Genomic DNA, 19,811 nt, shown 5'->3' on the forward strand with positions numbered 1-19,811 from the left:
AAAAATCATTTTTGTCAGAGTTATCGACAAATGTGCAAATGTGCAAAATGTTCTCCATTTTGTCCTGTTTCCAAGCATTTTGCTGTATCGTGGAGGCGTCGCGGAGTTTAGAACTTTTTGCGTCGTGTCTGTCAGGAAATGATACATCATAGTCCAGTGCATGTAGGGTGAATCCCCTCGTTGGAGTTAACAGTCCAGTGAGTAATCACTCAGAAATATGTGCAGCTGCACAGCTCTCTTCGAACTTTAGTAGAACTGTTTCGTAAACGGGGTCATTTTTTTTCGACCGCGAAGAGCCTGACAGAATTGTGTCCCTTTTTTTGTAAGCCCGTCCGGCTGCGTTCGAGTGTATGCTGATGAATAATTTCTCCCTCAATAAAAAGCGGATGACGTCACACTGTCATTGCGTCGCAGCATCAAAGGATACGATAAAGACCACGAATCATGCTCTCCGGCATGACGTCATAGGTCGCTGGCGGCCTGCTCATTGGGTGGCGCGACTGGCAGTCGCAGCGCAAGCAGAGAAAATTCAGGGGGCACTTTGGCTCTCTAAAGTGCTGCAAGGCGAAAGCATTTCCTAGCGCACTGTTTGTTTTTATTTACTTTTTATTTTTCATATTTCGTTTTTTTTTTCTTATTTTTTGCTCCTTTTCTTAATTTTATTGTTTTTTATTTTATTTTCACATCTTATTTTTATTTTGTTTTCATTTTTGCTTATTTTCTTATTTTTATTTTTTATTTCTTTTATTTTATTTATGAAGCCCATGCATTCAGTAGATGCGCCTTTATTCATGCTGGAATGCCAAAGGCCCTGGTTCGATTCCCATCCTCGGCGCAGTTTCTTTTTAAGCAGTGACGCCGAAAGGCGGACAAATCTGCCGACGCGTCTGTCGACACGGCTGCCGACGCGTCTGTCGACACTCCTGCCGTCGCGTCTGTCGACACGGCAGCCGACGCGTCTGTCGACACTCCTGCCGACGCGTCTGTCAACACGGCTGCCGACGCGCGTCTGCTAACGACAGTATGAGGCATTAAAGGCTTTCGCCTTAATATGCGCCGGCGTTGCTTAAAGGGTCAGTCTACTCACCGAGATGAGTGTATAAATAATGGCATATTCTGGTAGTTGGCACCCTATAACATCAATAACGAGGGGTCTGCGCCCGGTTTAGGCAGGAATTTATATTTTATTTCGGCGTTAAAAGTCGCGTAAAAAAGCATGGTGGCGACCCCAAACGTTCATTTTGTTCAAGAAAGTGGTAGTCTTTTTTTGTAGAAGCATAAGTGAATATACTACGTACCATTTGTATGCCCCAATGTCAGAGAAACGCACGTTTTGTTCTAGTAAACTGTAGAAGGCGTACCGCTCTCTTTTTTTGTAAATCACATGAATATTTATAGTTACACGTACGCAAAACGCAGGCACATTCCCACTTTTAGTTCAGCGTATGCTAGCAGAGACGCAAAAATAAACTCAGCCTATAGTGGCGCCATCTGGTCGTCAGGACGGGAACCATTGCTGTAAACAAACCGACTCTCCACTCAAGCCTAGGAGCGGCAGAATCGTCGCTCTAATAATTAAAATAAAGCAAATTTATCTCTTATATGTTTTCTTATAGGCGAGATGAGACGAAGCGAAAGACAGGCGCCCCATTTATGGCCAGTGAACGCACTGAAAAAGGCAGCAACAACGAGAATTCAGTCCGAAGCGAGAGGTCCGGCTTCGACGGGCGCCGCCATGTTTGTCGCCGCGCGGCGGAAATCCAGATGGTTGCCAGATGAGACTACCATCTCATACAGATGTGTTCCCACATTAATAAATTCTATTTTAAAATGTTCTACCGCACACCTTGGCACCACAGCTGGCTAAACGGTAATTTGAGTAAAGAGCTATCGGTTGCCGCAAAGAAAATATGGTCGATAAAATTCAGTAGACTGACCCTTTAAAGGCAATGCAGGTATACCGCAGACCTCGCTGTTTTCCAAAACGGGAAGCACGTGAATCCTTTCCTTTTTCGATTCCTTTGCATAGGGGTATTAGCATAGCGAAGAACTGTACACTCTAAGCAGAAATGAGTAAAAGAGGAGTAACCTGTCCTCTACCGCACACCCTATTCTAAGCGGGTGTGCGCTAGAGGACAGATTACTCACTTTTTACTCCCATATAGACGCATTCCCTTATAAAAATGGTCCATAGACAGTCTACAGACTTCTTATAGACTCTATTGCCTTCCTATAGATATTTCTTTTTGTCTATTCATATTCTATAGACTGTCTTTAGACAAAATTTTACTAAAAGTGTGTCCATAAGTCTATATATTGTCTATAGACTGTCTACATTATTTGTATTGCCTATAGGCTGTTCTCTAGGATTTGTCTATGGACAGTGTATGAACTTTATAGACAAAATTCTATGGGCAGTCTATAGACTGTGTAAAAATTTGCCTAAGGGTTCGTCGTTGAAGTGTAGTTACACCAATAGGATTTAGCACTAGACGTCCGTCCTATTACACGCGTGGGGAGCGTGGAAATCTTGTACAGCGTTGTACCGAACTGTGTGTTATGCGGATAGTGCTAGCTCAGTATCTCTATACAACGAATTCACGTAGCACACGTCGGCGCTGCCGCGGGTGCGTGATCAAATTAGGGAGATCCGTTGGCGGAAACGGCCTTCGCCGTGTCTCATCCAGAGGCTGGCCGTATAATGTGCGCATAAATGGTGCATCGTGGTTCGCGCGCGTATTTTGGGAAACCGCCTCGAGAACATCCCGTCTGCTCTACCGTACTGTTCACTTGGTCGTAACCAGCTCGTTAATACGGTATAGCCATCTTCATACCTGTACTTGTCCGCCCCCCTCTCAGAAGTCTGCGCCCCACGGAGCTCGCAGCTATATCCCTTCGTCTTTGTCTCTTGTCGTTTTGTGGAATGCGGCCCGTTGTTTGGCGCGTGGTGGAGATGAGTGCCTGTGTCTGCGTGTGGGTTAGCAAACGCGTGCATGCGCAGTCGCGCACAGGTGCATACGGGGCCAGTACGATGCAGAGACACAGAAACACACGCAGGCGCCCGCGCTCATACACCGGTGCTGTACGGGTGTTGTACGGGTGTGCTGGCCGCGTATGCGCTCTCACGGTCCAGCGGGCCAGCGGGCGATTAGCCTAACGAGCCGCCTCGGACGTTCGGTACGCGCCGCGATCATAATACGGCGACGCGAGCCGCAGGCGGTCAACCGAGCCGGAAGTGTAGGGGGGCGGCCGGATTGCTTCCAAGTTTAGAGGGGGAGTGCGCCCTCTTCACTCCCCCTCTCCCCCACCCCAACCCCGCTCCTTCCCATTTTCCCCTCCGCCGTGCTAATTTTTCTCCTGTTCCTCAAAAAACCGGTGCCCTTCCGCCCCAAGGACCAAGTCTTTGGCCCGAATTCTAAAACGCTCCTTACCTTACTAAGGGCGCCTCAAACACCGTAAGGCGACCTTATGTCAATTCTGAAACGTCCCTTACTAAGGGGCCCTAAGTTAAGGGCTCCTTGGTGCTTCCCTACGCTAAGGTAGCCGGCATGTTACCTTCATGCTTCCTAACCCCGCTCCTCTAACTGAAGGCAAGCTTCTCTGCAAAACTCTGCACGCGGGACGGTCGTTTGCGCACGCTCTTTTGCGGCGTTCGCCCGTGCTGCTCGCCCGCGCACGGGCGAGCGCCGTATGAGCGCCGTGTTTTTTTTTTTTTTTTTTCTGATTGCTGCTTATGTGTGCGCGTCGGGCCGTTGCTCTTCGGCTTTCCCGAACACGGTGTTCCCGAGTTTGTCCAGGTGCTACATCCCTGTGCCGCTGGAAACAGGGAGTAATGCAGGCAATTCTGTTCGTCACCCAGAACGGCAGCTTTGAAAGCTACGTCAGGTTTTTGCGCCGCGCGCGTTAATTTTTGCGCTGCTGTGTGTACGAGCTGCCGCGGTTTCGCGACAACGGCGTCTGGCCGATGGGCTGTACCCTCTCGAGCGCTACAACGAGCAGGAATTCTTGGCCCGATATCGCTTTTCCAAACAAGCTGTGTGCTGGGTATTCTGCAAGAGCTACAGATACATGCGAGTGCAGACAACAGAGGATCTCCGCTACCGACCGCACTTGAATCCTCATCACGCACCGGTTTTACGGAAGTGGCGCGATGCAGACTCTGGTGGGAGAATTGGTGAATATTTCTCAGCCTGCTGTCAGCAGTAGCATTTGGGTAGTGACGTAAATGATCTGTGTGCGTCTCTTTACGAAGTGCGTCCGCCTTCCGAGTGTTTCTGATGCAAAGCCGACGATGACAAGATTTTACGACATCGGAGGTTTCCCCGGCGTTAGTGTGTGCATTGGCTGTACGCATATGCCCACAAAAAGCCCCGATAGAGACACCGCTAAAGTGTACAGGAGCAGGAAAGGTTTCTTCACGACAAATGTGCAGGTAAGTAACATTTCAATCAATCAATCAGTCAGTCAATCAATCAATCATCAATCAATCAATCAATCAATCAATCAATCAATCAATCAATCAATCAATCAATTATTTTTATTTCTGACTCCAAAAAGTGACAGAGGAGTTTCAGATAAAGCTGTCATAGACAGCTTAACTGAGCCGCAGCCCCCTTATGCCATGCAGCTGTGAGAGGCGACGAAAAAAAAAAACAAGTCACTGTAAAACACATTATTAACGCCCAGAACAATCTTACCTGTCGTTTGTACATATGTGCAATTTACATGGTCATCGAAACATCATTACATAAGTTTGGTACCTTTTAGCAGTACAACAAGCACAGTGAAAAAAACAGTACAAATTAGAGAAAGCAAAAACACCACTTGGTGCAGTTTAAAGAAAAAAATCATTTTGTAACACAGTCTATGTATAAGCAATGCAGTTCACGGTGAGTGCAGGTAAAGAAGTTGAAATTGGCAAATTTGTATGCATTTAGAAGTGAAGGAAGTGTATATTGCAGGTGCTGTTTACCAGTATTTATGCGCAGTATAGGCACCAACTAGGTTTAGGCTCTCTAAAAGGGTAAATCGCTTCTTTTTCTTTCAGATTTGCCAGATGTCGAATATGGCTTGCGTTATTTTCGGTTTCTAGTTTCAAGAAAACACTCAGTCGATATTGATTTATACGAATATCGACTGATATTTCACATCTAGTACAATTTTCGTCGTTGGCAAGAAATGTGTCTCCAAAAAAGTGCCTCTTGGTGTGTGAAGGGTTGCGACAGTGTTCAACGGTACACATCCCTCAAGGATGTGCATGTCATGCTATGCGCGGTAGCGTGTCTTGCCATTCCACAGCAGGCAGAAGTGCCAAGCAGTATTCATATGGGAACCTATGGAAAGGCGTTTAGCTGTCTGGCTTTGACAGCCTATTCCTTTTCACGTGAGAGATCACACACAGCATACAGGTGCACGCACAGAACATCATACACAAAAATGTTGTGAGCCTAGTGTAAGCGCACTTTTGCAGAGTAGTTTACAAGGCAAAAGGGCACACTACAGTTTCATGTATACCTGGCATTATCCACAGATGCCAAAAGCCTTGCAATGTCCCCACTTCCCACAGCCCTTTACCGTCAACCTAGCGTGCGTGGGGCTCGGGTTGGCATAGCTGGCTGCCCATTTAGCCTTGGCACGACTGGCCGAGGAGCTGCTGAGCGCTTAATTTGTCACTAAGTAAAGTGTTTCTCTCTCGCACATGCCACAGTGGTCTGAACTTCCTTTCCTTGTTTCCTTTACAGGCTGTCGCAGGCCCTGAACTTCAGTTTTACGACGTTGTGTCAAGTTGGCCCAGTTCTGTTCACGATAACCACATCTTCTGCAACAGCCGAGTGATGGTGAGCTACCAACAAAAGGCAGTACGTGGTGTCCTTCTTGGAGATCAAGGATATTCATGTTTGCCCTTTCTGATGACACCACTCAGGAACCCGCAAACTTGCACACAGAATAGGCAAGAGAAACAATTTTGCAACACCAGTGTGTGATATGCATGTGTTAATTATTTTTCATGCTCCCAGTTGGTACAACAGGAGCCATATCAAGACGTGGAACTCAGTAGAGCGAGCATTTAGAGTGTGGAAGAGGAGGTTCTTGTGCCTGGGAAAGAAGCTCAAAACGAAGACTGAGCAGTCAGCTGCCATCATCACGGCATGCGCAGCACTGATAACATTGCGTGTTCCCTGAGGGACCCAGTTCCAAATGGCGATGAGCCCGAAGAGGTTGACGCAAGACTATGCCCCCCTGACAACCTTCTGGGCACCCAGCTGTGACCACGACTTATTCAGCGATGCATCACAAACAACCAGAGTAGAGCTGGCAGTGAGATGGATTTTGCTTAGAGGTAAAGTTGTGTGTTAAATGCTTTGCAATTGCAAGTGAATATCAGCATGAACTGACAATACTGCAGGAATGCTAAAATGACCCAAAGAGTTATAAAGGGTTGAATGACAGTGGCACAATACTAGGTACAATGGTTTTATTCAGTGCTGCTTTGCAGAGAAAGCCTCGAGTTGCTTGGCAAGTACAGCTTCCTTAAGCTTCTGCATTTTTTCTTTTTCTCACAAGACACGCATGTTCATCTAATGAATTGCATTTCTTTTGTGCCTTTCATCAGTGTTTTGCTGCTCTTTTAGCACATGCTCGCCTGCAATCATTTTCAGCCTTGATTGATGTTCAATGCTCCTTTGTGTCCGCTCATCCTCTGTAGCTTGAAGCCGTGCTTTCAGGTTCTGTCGACAGAGCTTCCTCCACTGCAGCAACCCGGTCACTTTGCCGATGGTGAACCACTGGCTCGGTTCCTGTGTTGTCGCTGTGCGTAGGCCGGGGAGTTGCCTCCTCTTCTTCGGCTGCCAGCCTGGCATTGCGGACAGCAGGTGCTGGCGAGCTGTGGAGCACATCATCCACCGTTTGGCTGCCATTAGCTTGGCTGTCTTGTGTGTATTCTGAAAGAAATTGTGATAAAGCATTTCAATACGTTCTTGCTCAAATCAAGCAAATAAATGTCACTGAACAAAAGTAGCCCTCCTTCCTTGGCGTCTTAAGCACAAAGACTGACACCACATCACTGTGCACAGCAAATATTTGCTGCTGTGATCTAATGTAAAGCATCAAGACAGTAAATAAGCCACAAAAAACATTACAACTACCTTTTCAGACACATGAGCTTTTTCAGAATACTGTGACTTTACAAATGGGCTGAGGAATCTAGCACATGCAGATGCACATTCCAGAACAGCTGCCTGCATTCCAGGACAACAGAGCAGTAAGGCATTTGGAGTATCCGCAAGTTACAGAAAGCGGCAAAACGATTTTGATTTAGCATCAATACGATGTACTGTCGCTCTCGGTATGACTCGCAACACGCTTCAGGTGGTACGAGCTCACGTCACGAATAGATGCGAGTCGGGTGCTGCTGTAAAGTTCTAAATATAGCTGTCGAGCAGCGTGCCCGCATGCCTGGTCCTGTATTTTCTATCGAACGCACACCCGGAGAAGGTGGCCGACAGAGCGTCGCAGGTAATCATGATCGCTACTGTAGTACAGTGGTTAACTTGTTCGTAATCATTTCAGCTTTTGCGTTCATTACACAGGTTCTACTACAAGCAAAATGCGTGGTACGGTGATAGCAGCACTGAAAAATTGCACCAAACGCTCCTTGCTTTCAAAGTAGCTTCCAAAATATTCAAAGTATTTTGGTCTCGACTTCAAGCAGCGAGGTCGGCGCCGGCCACCGCAACATTGCACAACGGAATGTTAAAGAAGAAACGGAAACTTACCCGTCGCGTCACTTCTTTTTTTTGCCTCGCCTTCTCCTTTTTAAGCTTTCGTTTCAAACAGTCCCACAACTTCTTCAGCTCTCCGACTACTCGTGGGCGAACGTTGAGCCGCGCGCCGCCGCCGGAGCAGATCGCGGCGGCCACGGTTGATCATACTGTTGTTGTCCGAGCGTAAGCGCTCCCGCGCTCTTGATTTCGCGTTGAGCGAGACGGCATCAGTCTTCTTGCATTCCACTGCATTTCTATATTTGCTTACAAGCTCGATAGAGGTCTTTCTCGTCTTCGGTGAAGTACGCTCGGCCGAGCACGGCATGACGACCTGCGACCGCACTCGGCGCACACAGCAAGTCCAGCAAATACGTGTTGCCCTTGTTGCCAGAGGAGCCTGTTTCTCCGCCGCGTGCAACATTTTTCAAAACTTTCAGCGAGAACGTGAGCAATAGAATTCGCATTGTGCCCGGATATATCAATATAAATGTAGGTTCTTAAACGCAATTAGTTATTTTTGTCAAATGTTAGCATATTGCTCATATTTATAGCATATACCCTCGACAACAGAAGGGTCGGGGTGCCCCTTAGGGCTCCTTACGTGAGGGAGGGTGAAGTGATGTGAAGGGAGCTTTCAGAATTCGGGGTGGCCCTCGAAGGGCGCCTTACGTTTAGGGGGCATGAAGGCCTCCTTTGGTAAGGTAAGGAAATGGTCTTAGGTAAGGAGCGTTTTAGAATTCGGCCCTTTGGAATCTCACTCGGTATACTTCCCCCGTCTTCCCTCTTCTTTGTGGGTGGTCTCCTTAGCTATAAAGGGAGTCTGAAACACTCGTGTCCGCCCACTTACTCATGGGGCTCTGAATTCACCGCCGGTCTTGAACGGGTCTTCCGGTGCAGCGTTGGCTCGTGCTTCGTGCCACTGACGCAGAGAGATATCACGTTTTGGTCGGCTGTTCTGTACGAGAGAATTGCAGAGCCTCTTCATGAGAATCTAATTTTCAGCGAGAGCTGTTAAGGGCGCGTTTTCCAGTTGTCTGGCGTTGGCGTAACACGAAGGCGTGCGAGGAAGAAAGGGAATGAGGAGGGGCAGCGAAGCAGGCGCGCCGCATCGGCTTTGCAACTGGGTCAGTCTGTTTTATGCCTGCCCCGTTATGTAAATGCCCCTCCTAGGGAGCGCTTGTTGCATTGAGTGTAGTACATAAATGGATAAAGATCAAGCACTCAGTGTGACGTCACCCGTAAGCAGACTTGAGGCCCAAAAGAGCTAGTAACATTACAAAAAGAGCGGTAACATTTGCGGATTGCTTCGGTGCTTTTATTATGTTAGCCTACTTATGAATAAAAGGGACGCATGAGAGACAGAGAGAGAAAACTTAATTTCGTAAGCGTCGAGCATGTCCTGGGGGACCGGATGGGACGCATGACCATTACGTACAGAGGGTACAACACTTGTCTCCCGAGCTGTGTGTTCCGCAGCTTCCAAAGCCGCTGCGGTCAGGAAGGAAAAAGATGACTTCCTATGAGTTTAACTGCTCAAGCATACATCCAGACCATTTTTAACCAAATGTTATCGCTAGATATCGCGTGTTCATCCCGAGACACGCCCAGAACGTGTTTTGCCCTCTATACGCCTGTATTATATCAAGGCATCGTGGGTACGTGTTCGCGCGTGCTGCCCACGTGACGGCTCCCAGCGTGCTGAGGGAAAGAGGGAAAGCCCTGGAGGCAAAAACATGGCAGCCTCTGTTCGCCTTCAATGAGCCCTGCGGCTCGTGATATGCGTTCCGCAGACTGTATCCGCGCCTCTCCCTAAGATCCCTGAAGATCCCGGGCTTCGTCTGGCCGGGAGTGATACAAAAACGAGCGCGCGGTGAATCGGAACCGCGGGAAAAGAAAAAAAAGGAAGGAAACAAAGCAAGGGGAGCTGGCCTCGACACGTGTCGACGGCGGGTCCATTTCGCGAGGGTCGCAAGCGCAGAGCCGAATGATCCGTGTCGCGTGCGCCGGCGAGCTTATACGACCCGCGCACCTCTGCGATTCCTTTACTCCTCTTTCCTCCTTTCCCGCCATTATGCGACCTCCTTTCTTTTTTTTTCTCCCCCTCCCTCCCCCCGAGCTCCTGTCTCTTCATCCCGATTTCCCCTTTGTTCCCGAATCTGCGGACCGCGACGCTCGTCGCCGACTTCCTTTTCCCAACTTTTTTTCCCCTTCGAGATCGATGAGACGCAATCTGTGCAGCGCACCGGCTGCGGCGAGAGCTAGTCCTCGTACCCCTCCTCCCCCCCAACCTCCCTACTCCTCACGTACAGTTCTTCCTCTGCGCTATCATTGTATTCCTTTCCCTAAACGTTCTTCCCTTGTTTCCGGTTATTTTCATCCCTTCGTCGTTTTCCTCAACTCCCCCGGAATTCGACCTTTTCTTTCCGCCGTTTTTTTCCGATGTGCCGCGGTGTGAACAAAAAAAAAAAACCGAGAAGAATGGCGAGGATAATTACTGGAATCCGTGGGGATTTCGTCGGTTTTGGCGGCACCGTCCCGTATGAAGTGTGATGAGGTCGGTGTGCTGTTTTGTAGATGACTATAACCCGGGTTGGTTGGGTCTATTATTCGCGGAACTGTATAGCGCAGCAGCAGCTGGCGAGGGACAACCAAGAGTCGTTGACAGCAAGGCTCTAAGTTCCAAGTTTTAATGGGGAAAATGCGCGGATATTTATACACGGTCTATACTGTGCGGCCTCAAAGCACCTATAGCACTTTAAACCGAAAGGAGTAAAAATGGAGTAAGCCCTTACAAAAATGGTCTATAGACAGTCTATAGACTTCTTATTGACTCTATTGACTTCTTATAGATATTGCTTTTTGTCTGTTCATAGTATATAGACTGTCTATGGCATTTATATTGCCTATAGACTGTCTATGGCATTTGTATTGCCTATAGACTGTCTATGGCATTGGTATTGCCTATAGACTGTTCTCAAGGATTTCTCTATAGACAGTCTATAGGCTTTATAGACAGAACTCTATAGACACTCTATAGACTGTCTAAACTTTTTTTGTAAGGGAGCTGTCACGTCGCGCACTTCCTTTTATGAAATAGAGTGCGTTAGAGGGCAGCTTACTGCCTCTGTACTCCAATGTAGGCGTATTCTTGTTTAGTGTGTAGTGATGCACATCTGGTAAAACAGCGCAGAAAAGGACAGACCAGAAGGAGGGAAGACATAGGACAGGGGCTCATACCTAGTGACATGCGTGAATTTTCACAACTATGAACGAAAAAAAGTTCTTTGCCTGGCAGATAAACATACGAGAAGCTATAGCTCGCGCAAGTGCTGCAAAATATCGAGCGGTCTTTCCGGCATCAGGGATATTGTGAACGCGCCTCCCTTTGCTTTTGTAGCCGATCAAGATACTGTGCACTCGAAATTATGGAGTGGTGCCATAGCTTGTTGATGACTGTGTCATCTGGCATTTGAAACGATCGTTGTTACCTCTGCTGTCAATGACGTCATAGAGCGGTTAGACCTGTGAATACACTGCATAACGATACACTGTGGATACACTGCCTCCTGTGGATACACTGTGGATGTACTGTGGATACATTCCATAACGAAATATAAATAAGAGGGACACTTCGCGAGCTTCTGAGCTGCATCCTAAGTAAAAGAAACAGCTCAGGTATCGCTCATCCCATATACACTCTAAACTCGAATAAGTCTGTATGAGAGTGAAAAAGGGATTAAGCTGTCATCTATCGCACTCCGTTCCAGGGGCAGAGTATATGTATATGCTGCCCAAGTCCCGGGGTAGATTTCTATCACTCCCTATACGGAATGCTTACTCTTGGCAACGGACGCGTGTTCCCATTTCAAAACATAGTAACTGCATGTGGTTAGCAGTGGAAGGTGCCGCCGCGGTGGCTCAGAGGCAAAGGCACTCGGCTGCTGACCCGAAAGACACGGGTTCGATCCCGGCCGCGGCGGTCGAATTTCGATGGAGGCGAAATTCTAGAGTCCCGTGCACTGTGCGATGTCAGTGCACGTTAAAGAGCCCCAGGTGGTCGAAATTTCCGGAGCCCTCCACTACGGCGTCCCTCACAGCTTGAGTCGCTTTAGGACATCAAACCTCCATAAACCAGCAATAGAAAGGAGGCTTTTAAACGCAGCACCGGAAGTGTTGAGGTTAGTGAATAAAGTAGGTTGAACCTCGGTTAAACTTTTCGCATCAGCTAGAACTTCACATGTTTTGAATACGGAATCTGTTTTTGTTGTCAACCGTAAGTGTTTCATGTTTTTGGTGATGGAACAATACCCCCGGACTTGGACAAAATGTCCTTCCCCTAAAAGGCAATGCGCTCAAGGACAGAGCTTACACCGTTTTTTACTCCTATATAGGCTTATTGGGGTTTGAAGTGTACAGCTCATGTCTGTCGTACTCTGCTCTGCATTTTTTTTTTCTTGCTGAACGGACGCTGTGGGCAACGCCATCGAAGTTTCGCGCTCCCTAAAAATCGGTTCTTTGGTTCTTTCTGGCTGTATGTTTGTCCGGCAGCAGAAGACGCATTTACTGCCAAGAAAACTCGATTTAATTTTCCCGCCGCTGGATTCGTACTCATGATGTAAAGGTCGAGAAGGACTCCGTGATCACTTTTCAGTAGTGAATAGCGGTGTAACCTAGCCTCAGGCATTCGTTGCTTGCGTGCGAAAATGCCGGTAGTGGCGACACCTACAGTTCGTTTCTTTTACTTTTCTAGCCTGTCAGTGATCCGCTTTGAGTGAAAGTAGCACCTGTGTCATACCGCGATCCTCGTCAATACGGGCTAACTCCAATTTCTCCTCGGTATCCGTCTAATATCTATGGATGCGCGTCACCCGAAGGTTTTCTCGAGGGCTGGTGTCAGCAGTACTCATCTCAATCCAGCGCAGCCATGGTCGGTGCGAGCCGAGTTGGTTTATATGAGCTGTACACATGTTCGCCCTTATAAAAATGGTGTATAGACATTCTGTAGACTTTTTATAGACTCTGTTGCCTTCCTATAGATATTTCTTTTCGGTTTGGTTTATTGGTCTTTGGGGGGGGGGGGGGGGGGGGGGGTTAGCCTCCCAAAGCGACTCAGGCTGTGAGGAACGCCGTAGTGGAGGGCTCCGGAAATTTAGACCACCTGGGGTTCTTTAACGTGCACTGACATCGCACTGTACATGGGCCTCTAGAATTTCGCCTCCATCAAAATTCGGCCGCCGCGGCCGGGAACGAACCCGCGTCTTTCGAGCCGGCAGCCGAGTGCCATGACCACTGCACCACCGCGGCGGGAGATATTTCTTTTCGTCTATTCATAGTGTTTATAGTGTCTGTGGACAAAAGTCTAATAAATGTGTGTGGCCATAAATCTTGTCTATAGACTGTCTATAAAAATTTTATTGCCTATAGACTATTCTCTGGGATTTGTCTATAGACATTATAGGTCGACAGACGGCTATGGACAGTCTATGGACTGTCTAAAGAATTTTTTGTAATAGCCGACTGGTACTTAAATGTACGGTACACTTTTTAAAGAAAAAGTAAAAAGGTAGCAAGCTGTCCGAGTGCATTTTCTGCTCCCTTACAGGCCTATTCATGTTTACAGTATGAAGTTGGGCTTGCCTTAGATAGCCGAGTACTTATGTGTTAAGCCAGGTAGGCGATGCAGCCAAGGTAGAAAAAGTGCTGGTAACCTTGCTAGAGAAAGTTTCCGCAAATGTTAGCTTGTGGCGTAATGCAGAGCGAAATAAGTACACGTAGCCACCGTGCCCAGCTGCAGTCCTTAGTGAGGGCACTGAATAACGATAATAAAAAATACAAAAAGCTGTTTGGCGTCGCCGCAGGCGCGTTTTTTTCAGCGCCGCTAAAGACCCTTCTAAATCGATCGCCCACTTTTGACGTATCACGAAGTAAAAGCACGGAACAAGCTTGCCAGCGAGCCGAAAGAAAGGGGGGGGGGGGGGGGGGGTCGATATCGGAAGAGCTGACTTTCTATACACACCTCCCGCACGCCGGCTGAATACTTATGGCGTCGTCCTCTAAAAGCGGAAGAAGTTCACAACGGGTTCAACACTACCCACCATCAGTGCTTCCTTCCTGTCTATGGGGAGAAAGCTGTTCTTTTTTTCTTTTTTCTTTTTTGTTGCGCGGCGCAGTTTGTGGAATACATATCGCGTTCGCGTGTTTGTACTCGTCTCCACCATCGAGCTTCTTCATCCGGCTGCTTCTTTTACCTTTTTGTTTTTCTCGTATCTCCTTTCTCATGGTGGCGTCACTGTTGCGCCTACTGCCTTCCTTGGCGGTTCTCTTTTTGAAAAGCGGCGTGCCGACGACAGCGCGCGGAGCTGACTTTTGGAGCAGACGACAGCTCCGGCCGCGCGGCAGACGATTTTCTCCGCAAGCTGCGCCCCCCCTGTGTAGTTGTCTTCTGCGCGCTTCTCGGTGTTCGTCTGCGAACGCGTCCAGGCGCAGACGACGCTTGGTGCGTGCCAAAAAAGCGTTGCCTGCCGTGCGTTGAGGATTATTGTTGTTATTATTTTTTCGCTTGCGTTATTCACTTCCTTTGCGCGTGCTTGTTTTATTTATATTTTTCGCGGCTTTCAGACACGAGTTCTTTTCCGCTTGCGAGAGTTGTCACTCTTTCAAGAAAGAGGAAGAGGAACTGGCAATTTATTCGAGCGGTATACGTCAGGGAGGCTTGCATAGAAACTGCTGTGCGGGGAGGTACGGTTATAGGACGTGTATACGTGTAGGTTTCAAAGTCAGTATGTACTTTGCCGGTATATTTTGCGCTCTCTGCTTTCTGTTTCCGTTCGCTGCTAGAACAAGGAAATAATATGTGTTCTTGCGTCATTCTTCAAGGAGATAATGCGCGGCTTGTCAACTGCACTTTGTAGACGGTCTCAATACTTATGGCCTCTCCGAAAGTTAGTGTAAAAGGTAAAGGTGCTTGTCGGAAGGGACGTTTCGCGATTGACAGATCCCTGTACAAGCCATGTCATACGGCGACGGAGCCTTCTTGTTGAAATACCCTATAAAATCACTAAAACAGTGACAATAAAATTAGTTGGGGTTGCGGTCGTAATATTATGAACTCTTATTCAGTCGGTATGTTCGCTTGGTCGCGCTGGTCACTACGCTTGTAATTCATTAACTGGAAGAGAATTCTGGTGGCGCTGGAACTGGTAATAAACATCGAAATAACAGATTCCGAGGTGACGTACGCTCTTCGGAGAATCTGAAAGAACAAGTATTAATGCCCTCCGCGTCGGCATTTATGACGACGCCTATATTGGTATGTTTGGTTTGTGTCCTATATCAAGCGGTTAACAGATGCAATGTCGTGACTTGTATTACGGTAAGCGGTGTATATAGGGGGCCCCCTACTTGATCGTGTCAGGTACGTTGTCTTGTAATACCACAGTTATTATTACCAGTTTCGTGGAGTGTGCGAGAGATGGCGATTCCGTCTCGTCACAAGCCGCCGCGGTTGCTCTGTGGTAAAGGTGCTCGGCTGGTGACCCGTAAGACGCGGGTTCGATCCCCGCCGCGGCGGTCGCATTTCGATGGAGGAGAAATGCTGGAGGCCCGTGTACGGTGCGATGTCAGTGCGCGTTAAAGAACCCCCGGTGGTCGAAATTACCCGGAGCCCTCCATTACGGCGTCTCTCATAGCCTGAGTCGCTTTGAGACGTTATACCCCCATAAGCTGTGAACCAAACCAAGCCGTCTTGTCGCTTCAGACCAACTACCGGCTCTAGATCTGTCCAATTGTGTGTGTTGTTTATCCTTTGAGTACAAAAGTCGCCTGGGGAACTGTCGTGTCCGGTCGCTGTGTTGAATGCAGCGAAGACGCACACGGTACTTTAAGACTTTGTTTATTTAAAGCTGATGAGGGTGCGACCAGCGTCGACCGAGGTAGGAGCCGAACTGGCCGCCCGAAGAAAGGAGGGAGTGGAGAAGCGTCCACGGGAGGGAGTGGCTTCCCAGAAGAGGAGGAGGGTGCGGGGGCGCACCGTGGGGGGGCATCCGGCGACAGCGTGCGACGAGGGGCAACTGTCGTGGTCGTTAAGAGGAGGATGCGAGTGGTCGTTAGGAGGAGGATTGAGTGGTCGTTAGGAGGAGGACGCGGGGGCGCACACACACAAAAGCAATAAGGGGACACAACACTTCCTTCCCCCTTAGAAAGTTGCCTGGTATCGTGCAGGGGGTCGGCGCTCACGCGTGGAGGCGCGCTGGCTTTGTGCGCTCGGGGGAGAAACACTTGTAGGCTGGCTGTTGTTCGCTGTGTCTCCTGGGTCTGTCCTGGGCGAAGTCTCTTCTTCCGGGAAGAGGTGCCAGGCTATGTGGGAAAATGGTGCACGTGTTCTCTCCGCTGGCGGACAGCTCTCAGACGGCGTCGTAAATCTACGCAGCTGGTTGAGATGTCGGCGTGCTACTGTGCCATGTATGTTGACGAGCCAAGAGCGCAGGCCTATGCGTCTGACAATTGTAGCTTCCTCCCAGCGTGGCTTTTTCAGAAACTGTCGGGCGAGGACGCGCTGCCCCTCATTAAGCGTGCCGCAGCGCGGAATTGCTTTTTCTTCCCGGAACGTCTCTGCCTTTGGCTCGGGGAGGATGGCTGTGAGCTGGGTTCGCATTTCACGCTCGAACATCATTTTCGAGGGGGTCTCGCCTGTTGTGCTCTGAACCGTCGTGTGCTGCTTGAAGAGAAAGCGCGCAAGGCGGCGCTGCAGCGAGCCTGTCTGATCTCTTTCAAGGGCGCGTTTTAGCTCGGCTACGTAGCGCTCGGCTTGTCCGTTTGTCGCTGGGTGGTAGGGGGCCGATGTAACTGATGAGATCCCGTTGTCGCGATAAAACTTGAGGATCTCCGCAGACACAAACGGTGTTCCGTTGTCCGACACTACCTTGCGCGGCAGGCCGAACGTTGCAAATAGTGATCGGAGGTTGTCAATGACTGCTGCCGAAGTCGTCTGTCCCATTTGCCTTATCTCAAGCCACTTTGTGTAGGCATCTACGACCACAAGGAAAGTGCAGCCCTCAATTGGTCCTGCAAAATCAATGTGCAGTGTGTGCCATGGTGTGTCTGGCTTTTCCCATTCTGGGACAGGAGCTTTCGGCGGGGCGCTCCGGCTGCTCTGGCAAGGCTTGCATTCTCGCACCACTGTTTCGATGTCGTTGTCAATGCCAGGCCACCACATGTAGCTTCTGGCACACTTTTTCATTGCAACGATGCCCCGATGTCCGGCGTGGATGAGAGACATAGCTTGTGCGCGTAGTTCTCTCGGCATCACAACTCGGGACCCAAATATGATGCAGCCGCGATGGGTGCTCAACTCTGTAGCTCGCCTGCGGTAAGCGTCGAAGTTGTCCCCTTTGAGTTTATGCACGTTGCCTTGTTGAACAGCTGTGTAAACTAGCCGGAGAGCTGCGCACTTCTGCGTAGATGCTGCAACTGTGCCTGCTGTAAGCGGAGGTTCTGGCAGTGCTTCGAACATCAGAACGTCTCCTGGTGGAAATGGTTCGTCAACAGTTGCGTCTAGTGGCAGACGGCTTAGCGCATCGGCGTTTTGATGTTTGCCGCATATCATCACGCCTAGTGGAGAAAACCAGTTTCTCCCTAGAAGGCTTGATCCTGTGCCCTTCACAACAAGCAGAGGTAGCGTATGGGTCTGGCCGTTGTAGTTAACCTGCACGTTGGCAGAGCCCAATAGTGGCAGATTCTGTCCTGACCACGTTCGCAGGTGCGTGTCGTCTTGTTGCAGGGCGGGTGCGTCAGATGGCCATGAAGTTCGGAACGTGTCCTCACTGATCAGAGTACAGGCTGCGCCGGAGTCCACCTCGAACTTAATCAGCTGGTGATGTACGCTTACTTCTGTAAAAATCTTCGGTCGCGTGCCGAGATTCATGGTGTTCAGGTCGTACAACACAGATGGTGTTGCTGATGTTGCTCCATGGAGATCAGATAGCGGCGTATTCTCTGAGGCGTTGACGCTGTGATTAGGCTGGGAAGGTGACTTTATCTTGGCAAGTCTCCGTTTCGTAATGCATGCTCTTTCGATATGCCCTCGCTTGTGGCAAAAATTACACGTGGCTGACTGGAATCGACATCCCTGGGGGTTGTGTTGGTCGTCACACCGCCAGCAGCGTTGTGCCTTTTTGACCGATTTTACAACAACAGAAGGCTTGCGCACCTGGTTGCTTGTCTGGTGTACCGGCTCGGTGTTCCGGCGAATCCCTCTCTGCTGGTGACCGGCGCTCTCCGCTCGAACGGCGATGTCGTAAGCTTTGCTGAATGTGAGGTCCTTCTCAGCGAACAGGCGCTGCTGCAGTGACTCGTCACTCAGTCCGCACACAAATCTGTCGCGTAACATCACGTCCAAGGGAAGCATGGTGGTGTTAGCAGAAGAAGCTGCGTCTCCCTCCTGCCCGGTAGCTGTTGTCGACAGCGTTCCAAAATTGCAGTCGGCAGCGAGCTTCTTGAGCGCGGCTACGTAGGCGCTCACAGTTTCTCCTCCCAGTTGATCTCGTCGTTGGAAGCGAGCCCGGCTGTAGACCTCGGATGGCCTTGGGTCGTAGTGCTTTTGCAGTGCTGATACGATGTCGTCGTAAGACACTGCCGCTGGTGTGCTTGGCTGAATAAGGGCGCAGACAGTATCGTAGGTCTGCTCCCCGCACAGCGTCAGCAGGTTGGCCCTCTTCAAGGCTGGGTCTGTGATGTTGTTAGCTTCAAAGTAGAACTGAAGGCGTCCAACCCACGATGACCACGATGAGCCGTTGAATTCTGGTATCTGATTGGGAAACCCTCGCGTAGCCATGGCTTGTCAATAGCGTTGCGTAGCGCGGGTCGAATCCACTTTCTCGTCGCCACTGTCGTGTCCGGTCGCTGTGTTGAATGCAGCGAAAGACGCACACGGTACTTTAAGACTTCGTTTATTTAAAGCCGATGAGGGTGCGACCAGCGTCGACCGAGGTAGGAGCCGAACTGGCCGCCCGAAGAAAGGAGGGAGTGGAGAAGCGTCCACGGGAGGGAGTGGCTTCCCAGAACAGGAGGAGGGTGCGGGGGCGCACCGTGGGGGGGCATCCGGCGACAGCGTGCGACGAGGGGCAACTGTCGTGGTCGTTAAGAGGAGGATGCGAGTGGTCGTTAGGAGGAGGATTGAGTGGTCGTTAGGAGGAGGACGCGGGGGCGCACACACACAAAAGCAATAAGGGGACACAACAGGAACTGCATCGAATTCCGTTCAAATTGATCCCATAACTATACCTGTTCAAGACGAGTCGATCAGATGTTTTGGCTACGCTGGCTTGATGCGTATACCAGTGAACCAGAAACCTCGACGTGATCTGACGCCGTGCGTGTGTGAGGCGCTTTATGGGCGAATACGCACTCGAAAATCGAAACATGCTTGAACTCGCAGCAGGCGATGAAAAGAAAATAAACAAACGGCCACGCATCACCGGGGCTCGCAGTGGCAGCGATAACTGCAAAACAAAAAAAGACGAAACGTACACGCGATTGTGCAGAAACGAATTTCCGAAGCGAATTCGCGTCGCGCACCGTGTAGTTTCGGGAGAGGCAGACGACAGCTGGCCGATATTGTGGAGCAGACGACGAATTTCGGTCCCTCTCGTCTGGGCGCCCTGCTAGTGTCGTATGAGCGTTTAGAGCGCAGCGCAGAAATAACAGATTGAGAGCTGCAGTTGAGCAAATATGTAGTACCTTTATGGGAGGCAATTTCCCCCACAAAAAAAAACAAAAAAAACTCGCGAACTGGCATCGCGAGGGAACGACATTCGCGTAAGTTGAGACAATAGCAGCGGTGATGGGGTAGAAGGGGGGGGGGGGGGGTGCCAGACCGGGCGTGTTCGTGCTTGAGAGCGATTTTGGTGCTGGCAGACGACGACGCATACGCGGCAGCAGGTCCGTCCAGGCGTGCGAAGCTATGCCGGTTTCCCACGCACGGGCGACTGCTTTTGTACGTTTTGTTTTATTTTATTTTTTGTACCTAGTCTGTCTTTGCAGACGAGAGCG

The 19,811-nt window shown here is 49.6% G+C and overlaps 1 protein-coding gene and 1 long non-coding RNA gene across 2 annotated transcripts in view; one reads left to right on the forward strand and one right to left on the reverse strand.

Annotated features, from left to right (window-relative positions):
* LOC149349002 (caskin-2-like) overlaps nt 1-19,811 on the forward strand; it is a 281,321-nt gene that overhangs the window by 55,603 nt on the left and 205,907 nt on the right. The window lies entirely within an intron of this gene.
* On the reverse strand, nt 6,459-8,278 carry LOC149349003 (uncharacterized). Its single transcript, XR_016292308.1, has 2 exons — nt 7,776-8,278; nt 6,459-6,941 (listed from the first exon to the last, which is right to left on the reverse strand). It is a non-coding gene; the product is annotated as an uncharacterized LOC149349003 (long non-coding RNA).

The sequence above is a fragment of the Amblyomma mixtum genome, chromosome 4 (genome assembly GCF_055824585.1).
Source record: "Amblyomma mixtum isolate Tamu chromosome 4, ASM5582458v1, whole genome shotgun sequence".
NCBI lineage: Eukaryota > Metazoa > Arthropoda > Arachnida > Ixodida > Ixodidae > Amblyomma > Amblyomma mixtum.